This window comes from Elaeis guineensis, chromosome 13 (genome assembly GCF_000442705.2).
Source record: "Elaeis guineensis isolate ETL-2024a chromosome 13, EG11, whole genome shotgun sequence".
In the NCBI taxonomy this organism is placed as follows: domain Eukaryota; kingdom Viridiplantae; phylum Streptophyta; class Magnoliopsida; order Arecales; family Arecaceae; genus Elaeis; species Elaeis guineensis.
This window is the reverse complement of record NC_026005.2, coordinates 8,541,084-8,548,398: the sequence shown is the minus strand read 5'-3', so window position 1 is coordinate 8,548,398 and position 7,315 is coordinate 8,541,084. Positions and strand designations below refer to the sequence as shown.

Here is a 7,315-nt window from a genome sequence, read left to right as displayed (position 1 = left end):
TTCTAGCGAATCCCAGTTTTAGTTTTTGCTGAATCAATGGTTTCAAGTGTTGGCCTGTGATGTTCATGCTGCTTGGCACATACATTGCTAGAGCAGTGCCAGCACCCAAGACTGAGTTGTGATGGCATTTGTTGAAGTCCTTTTCTTATTTGATATAACTAAGAAAGGCTCACTTGCATGTATCTGCATGGCAGGAAATATCCACTGCTAGGAATAACTCATGCTGATGGCACTTAAATGTTTGCACTTAGAGTAATCATAGACTAATGAGTATTGCATAGCCCAATGACATGTTAAAGAGTTTCCGCTATATCAGAAACTAAGTGCTTCTGGGAGTGACTAAGTCATTACTGCACATTCAATGAAGAAATACTTGAAATTATTGATTTCTAGTGACTTTCTTGATTGATAATCTAGCTTTACTTTTGTCACCAAAGGCCAGCAGCAGTCAATTTGTTTTTTCAACTGAGCACTCCTCTAAAGGTCCAATGCAGGTTAATTTACGATGACTTGAATCGTAATTATACATCACAGACTGATGTTTAAATCCTCCATAATAATAGTAACAACAAGTTATACCATTTTAAAGAAAAGAGTAATGTTGAAGAATATGCAATTCTCCTTCCAAGCCTCTAGAAATTGTTTTATGAATTTGCATCTTTTTAATCTGTTTAACCTGTCCAAATAGTTACCCTTATGCCTTCATAGATTTTGACTAGTGACTTGATGTGGTGGAAGTCACATGAGAACTATTTCCTTAAATATGTGAATTGTCCTTTTCCCATATTTGAAACACGATTACAAGGTCTTAAATATCGGTACCAAACCTTGTGCCATTTTTCCATCGGAATGTCGTCCACTAATACACAATGTTGTTAAGATTGAGATAGAGTCATAAATTGTAGAGGGGGATAGATTGGATCATAGATCATAGATTTCTTTTTTTTCTTGGTTTCTTTTAGAAATTCCTAAATATTAAAATAAATGAAAAAATTGGAATATGAGTTAACTAACATGGATAAATGGAAAATGACCAGCACCCTGAAAACAAGTCTAGTTTTCACCAATTTAGGCCCATATATAGTATTCCTTATGAAACAAATGTTCGTCGGTTATTCAAATATTGTATACTATCTGTTAATTTCATCATCCTTTTATGTAGAATGCTTTAGAATAAGCAAGGATAGTATTAGTATAAATATTAAAATAATATTAATATATTATAAATATTATAATATTTTTATTAATATAAATATTAGCATAGTATTAATATAATATTATATTAATATTTATAAGGACAATATTAGAAAGATATTTTTGGATAGAACAAGGGCCATCAATTTTCATCCCATGGGAAGTGCCAAAACTCACTTCCTCTATGGGTTTACACTTCCCATGAAATGTGGGAAGTGTCTTCCATAGAAAAAGCTTTTACATTCTCTCATCTTAAAACTCCAACCAAAGAAGGGGACTCTCCTCCACTTCCTAGGAATTGCCACTTCCCTCCACTTCTTGCGAACCAAATGAGTCCTTAGGTGATGACACTTTGATTGCATGTTTAATTGGGCAATTGTGTACTGTAATAATATACGTTCACATGTTGATATATATGTATATATATAGATGTACATATGCTATCCTTCTGTTGGTAAGATTCAGCTCTGGTTGGTGGCCATGGGATCACATCAAGCAACTTTAGAATTCCTGGAAATAAAAGGGAAATTGAAGGGAGGCTAAGCTCTGTCTCTGATTGAGCTAATCCGAGTTATAGAAGGGAAAGAGGGGGCCGGACAAAGAGGTTAAGAGGGTATGTTGTCCCATCTTCTCTGCTATCCCTCTGGAAGCCTTTCTAGATTCTAAATACTACCATACCTTCCCTCCTCTTCTCTCCACTCTCCTTTCTCCTCTCCTTTTCTCTTCCAGTCTTAACTCATCATCCCTGATGGCTTCCTCTATCTGCGATTGCTTGCCTCTACATCACTATGGTTTCCCGCCTCTCTCTGCCTGTCCAATGGCTTGTGCCCACTGTAGGGATAGCAACCCCTGCGCACAATTGATGCCGGACAAGGGACTACCTCTGCAACACTGCCGATGGCCCAACACTTCTCTGCAGGAATAAATGAATGACATTAGGTAACTTAAATACTATGTGTAAACCTATTCTATTTACCCTCTGTGCAATTGTTCATTATAACTGCATCTATGCATGCACACGTGTCTGTATGCATATATGTGTATATCTGTTTCTGTATATGTATATATAAAGACACATTATCTTTTTTCTTTTTTATAATTTGCATGTTGATGCTGATGTAGAAATAAGATGCCTTAGATGGGACCCAAAAGAAATTTGTACAATGTAATCTGTAAGACAATTAATGCCCAAAATCTGGTTACTCAAAATCTTGTACCTCAGCTTGAGACTAGAGTAAATTGTATTGTGACTAAAGAAGTTCAAAAATCTCTACCATTCGTTGAGTGCAAATATAGCTCACAGGTTTCAGTGCATATTGAAATTCAATCTTATGTTTTCGTGATTACTCACACCTAACATTCACCATTTATGTAAACTAATAAAAATAAACTACATTAAAGTATGATTAGCATTATGCTAGGCCCAATGCCTTGGTTTGCCTCAGCCAATCGTTGCAGTGGTCCATAGACTTAATTACTCAGAAGCCAATTATTTTTTGATTGATCCTTACAAACTCGCAGATCTAGAACTGCTAGCAGCAAACTCTTTGCAACCTGTACTTGTGTTATTATACCTTGAAAAGCAAATAGCTGAAGAGCTCTCACACTAAGTGGCTTCTAGAGAGAGTATCGGTTGGTTCCAGGCCCAACACTGCTCCCAACACCACATTGTGTTATTGCCTAGATGGGCTTACTGTGTCTGACAGAAGGAAGTTCAACTGGTTATCTTTTAAAGATTTTTAAGTGCTTACCTTTGAGCGTGCGCTTTCAGAGTAGTCCTGATCATAATAAATACACTGCTAGTGGCAATTATTCCTTTGAGCAGTCCTTTGGCATCATAAGTATATAGACCTTATTTTAGAGTCAGCAATGATTGTTGCAATATGAAAACAAGTCTCAGTAGACATAGCTGATACACTGTTGGTCAAAGAGAAAAAAACTTGGGGGAGAAAATCTTAAGTTGAGTAGTCCACATTAACCTCAGAATCAAAAATTACTAAAGATTTTCAATTTCCAGTGACAAGCTTCTCTAACATTAATTAGAAGTTACAAAAGAAGCAACAATAAAAAGCCACCAATTAAAACAGAACATACATGAAATCCTCTCTAAAAATCTAAATCATAAAACAAAAAAAAAATATCCAAAACCTTTACCCTTTTCTTAAAAATTTTTTAAGTAAAAACAGCAAAACATATTAGGTCAAATTTTCCAATTTCTAGTAACAAAAGCTTCTCTAACATCAATTTCAAGTCAATCAGTCAACAAAAGAATAAACAAAGACAAGTCCATCAACAAAAAACAATGTACGCAAAAACCCACTCATGAAATTTAAACAACTCTAGCAATAACTAGCATTAACAATACAATCAAAATTTGGTCAAGATTTCCGATTTCCAGTAACAAAAACCTCTCCACACCAGTTTCAAGTCATTCAAGTCAACCCAAGAAGCAACTAGCACAAACCCATAAAAAAAAAAACCATGTATACATCAAAGATTTCTCAAACAATGGCATATGCATGCAATAGTATCCAGTGCTGGTAGGAAATTGGGCCAATTCCTGCACATAATAACTTCTTTGCTGTCTATTTTTAGTAACTTCCTAACGGTGACCCATTAGACACCTTTTCTAAGTACATTTAAAATCATTGTGAAGCTTTGTTTGCATGCCCTTAATACTTTCTCCATTAAGAATTTAATCTGGCAATTAGAATCGTTATAATATTCCATGGACGGTGATCTACGTGTAGCAGTCTCTCATGCTCCACATGGCGGCAATGATGTGGGGGGGAGGCAGCGACACCACTTGGACCAAGCCTGGGGCTAGTAGTGGTAGATGACGATGTGGGAGAGAGGTGCTCCTTGTAGTCATGGAAGGCCTCATGGGGAGCATTCTAGCCCTGCTCATTGTGGAGGCTCCAATCGGTGTCGACAGCTATGAGGAGCTTGGTGACAGTGTGGTCTTCGAGACAAACGGTGAGGTGGAGAGGTGTCTCATTGTTGGGGATGTTGCAGCACTTGAGCACGGCGGAGTTGGTACAGGCCTTGGCCTTGTTGGTGAAGGATTTGGCATCAGTTCGGATCTTTGAAGGCTCAGCAAAGTGGAGCATGATGGGGATGATGTATTTTACGGCATCATAGTTGCCACCTTGCGTGGACTCGATGTTTCCCAATTTTATTTAAAAGTATATATCTAAATGGGAGTGGAAAAAGGAAATTTGTTTGAATAGGGAATCGTCCATTCAATTTGAACTTCATGATATAGCATGCTCAATTTTCTGTGACTTTCTAGAATTTTTCTGAATTTTGGAGAAGGTAGAGCTTCCCTCTCCTATCCATTTAATAGTTATAGATTATATTGCTGAAAGCTTGATAGTAGGCTTGGTGTTTTTCTCTCAAAAAAAATCTGGTTACACGTGGATTACTTGATGAGCCAATGCAATGATACTTTACAATCCATGCTCGGTCGTGTTGCTAGGTTGGGTGGCACTAGATGTGTAACAATGGAGGCCATGACCTTGTAGTTTGTGGGTTTTTTTATTTTTTATTTATTATAACATATGTTTGTGAATTTCATTATTTTTTATTACTTCCTGTCAACTCCAAAGCAAATCATTTTCTTAGAGCAAGGCGAATGAAAGAGTCTCTCTACCCTATCAACTCAAAAGTTAGAACTAGATCTTAGTTTTGTATGACAGGAAAATAAACCATTTTGACCATTGTTGAGAGAGTAGTCCAATATTTTGATCCCAATGGAAAAATCTGCAAAGCCTTATTCTCAATATGTGAAGATGGCAGTCAACACTGAAATTTCTGTGATGTTGTAAACATGTTTCTATCATATCTCCATTTTTCTGCTTTTAGAAAGGTATCTTATATTTTCTTATCTTTTGTTTTCAAGCTATTAAGCTAGAATGATGTGTATAAAGCTGCCATCCGACAAACTGTGCTTGGACCTGTCTTTGCAATCTTGTTAATGTAGGTTGTGTATTCACTTAAAATTGCATAACAGACTTTTGTCCCGAGTAAGATATTCAGGCACATTTTTGTGGTAACTGATGTTGTGGTTCTGAGATTCGTCTGTTATGCTTTTGCAGATCAAGAGCCAAAAATGTCTGTTCAATCCTGACATGCAGCACTGCAAGCATGGAAACAATGCAGTATTCTTGAAATAGGCGCTGCTTACAATCTGTTCTAACTTCTAATTTTTAATTAGTTTGTACTGGAGAGAAACATGTTCAGAATACTTGAAATTTTTTCTAGCCTGTTTTTTGCTAATGAACAGATTTTTGGAAACAATCATTTGTCCAACAAACTTAGCATATTTAGCATTATCAAATAGACAACAGGAGAAAATAGAAATAGAAGAAGTTGGGCACTGGTAAAGTCAGAAATCATAGTTGATAACATGCACTGCAGCATGTAACAATATTAGTCTGAGCATAATGAGAGAGGAGCGTACTGATAAACATTGTTGCATAATGATAGTAATTGCTTGACATGGTATTAGATGGAATGATTAAAAGGTAAGAGGACTCTGTGATATGTATGTCAGATTCCATAGATTTGCTTTTGTATTAATGTCCTATTTTTCTCTTATAAGTATTAAACTGAAGCTCAGCTATGTGATAAATTATTACTCCATTTAAATTATTGGATGATATATCTCAAAGTAATGGCCACTTTCTCTAATTGTGTGTAAAATGGTATAGAATGCATACCCTTGAAGCATGATCCCAGAGCCAATTTGAGCTTCCTTTGTAGTTTAATGGATGTAATAGATCTACATTAGTAGCCCATGCTATTAGAAATTTAAATGAAGCCACCGGTCATGAAAGAAGCTGCAGCATCTATATCATCTGCTGGAATCCCATTCCTTTTGAAAGTTAACTTGGCCCAATTAATATATGAAAAGGGTTGTTTCAATTATTTGCGCAGTTTTTCAGGCAGTTGCTGTACACATTTCCTTTTTAATCTGTATGTAAGGTTTCTGGGTATGTTTGCCTTCTCTGTCTGCAAGGCAATCAGGAAGAAGGTATTGAGAGCTGAAACAGCTTCACCTCTCCATTGGCTTTATTTTTACCTGATCCTTTATGTCTACCAGGTCAAAGCATTCCTGCATGTTGTTTACATATTACTGGGTCTTTATCGGCCTAGAGATGGATTGAACAATTCGACATGAGGATTCATCACAATGAATGCATATTTTTGGTAACTGTGATAATTCCTTTAGTAAAAGACCTTCAATTCTCAAGTGCATAATGCAATGTGGTGGGAGGATTTGCTTTAATATATGGCTGGAAGCCTACACAACACCTTCAGTGAATTCATTTAATGGTCTTCCTTTAACTTAAGGGCAAAGTCATCAAAGATGTGGACTGCATAATATATCGGATAATGTCTAACTGTTGTGCATCTGTTTCATTTTCTTTGCAACCAAAGTGTTGTTTACTATTGTTTATGAACTTTATTATACTCAGTTCATTTAGTTACTGCATGATACAGCTTTTTTTGTTTTTTTTTTTGGCTTATACTAAAGTTCACCTTCTCCCTTTATGGATGCAAGATGGTACATAGCATGCCTCCTATGAGGCAAGAACCTGAAGCCAACTCAGCGCGGTTGTTTGCGTAACGGAACTTACCAATCTCCTTTGTCAGTGGTCCATACTTGTTGAAGCCATTTATCCTCGAGGAGTTCCCAGAACTTAGCACATGTATTTTTTGGTGCAAACGTGGCCCCAGAAGATTTGAATTCAGGATTTTTTTTGTATCATTTGTCATTTTTCCATTGCAAGTTAAATTTTCTCTCTTGTGAGACCATCAGGACTGGCCGTATTGCAGCCCATATAGTTGCAATGTGTTGATATGTCACTCCAAATTTGCTGATCTTATAAAGGTCTGTACCCAGGTGCGCAATTCTGTGTACGTATTTTCTGCTGGAAACTATAGCTGCTATACGTGAGCCATTGCATAACCTTGTACTGCATCATTATGCTCTGTTGTAATTCTCGGCTGCTGTGATGTATGTTCAGTATTTCATTCAAGTCTTACTGATGTGGCTTTTTATTTTGGGTACGATTCTTACTGATGTGGTTGTAATCCTGTGTTCTATTGCAAATAT

At 36.5% G+C, this 7,315-nt stretch overlaps 1 protein-coding gene across 8 annotated transcripts in view; it reads left to right on the top strand.

Annotated features, from left to right (window-relative positions):
* The window catches only part of LOC105033030 (transcription termination factor MTERF8, chloroplastic), an 8,672-nt gene extending 1,409 nt beyond the window's left edge, over window positions 1-7,263 (top strand). For 2 of the 8 annotated variants that reach the window (XR_003798824.2, XM_029261198.2), the window contains exon 2: window positions 6,761-7,263. The gene's annotated coding sequence lies outside the window, so the exon portion shown is untranslated. The other 6 variants (XR_012136274.1, XM_010907664.4, XR_012136273.1 and 3 more) reach the window with 5 other exon arrangements.
* Window positions 7,264-7,315: the final 52 nt, after the last annotated feature.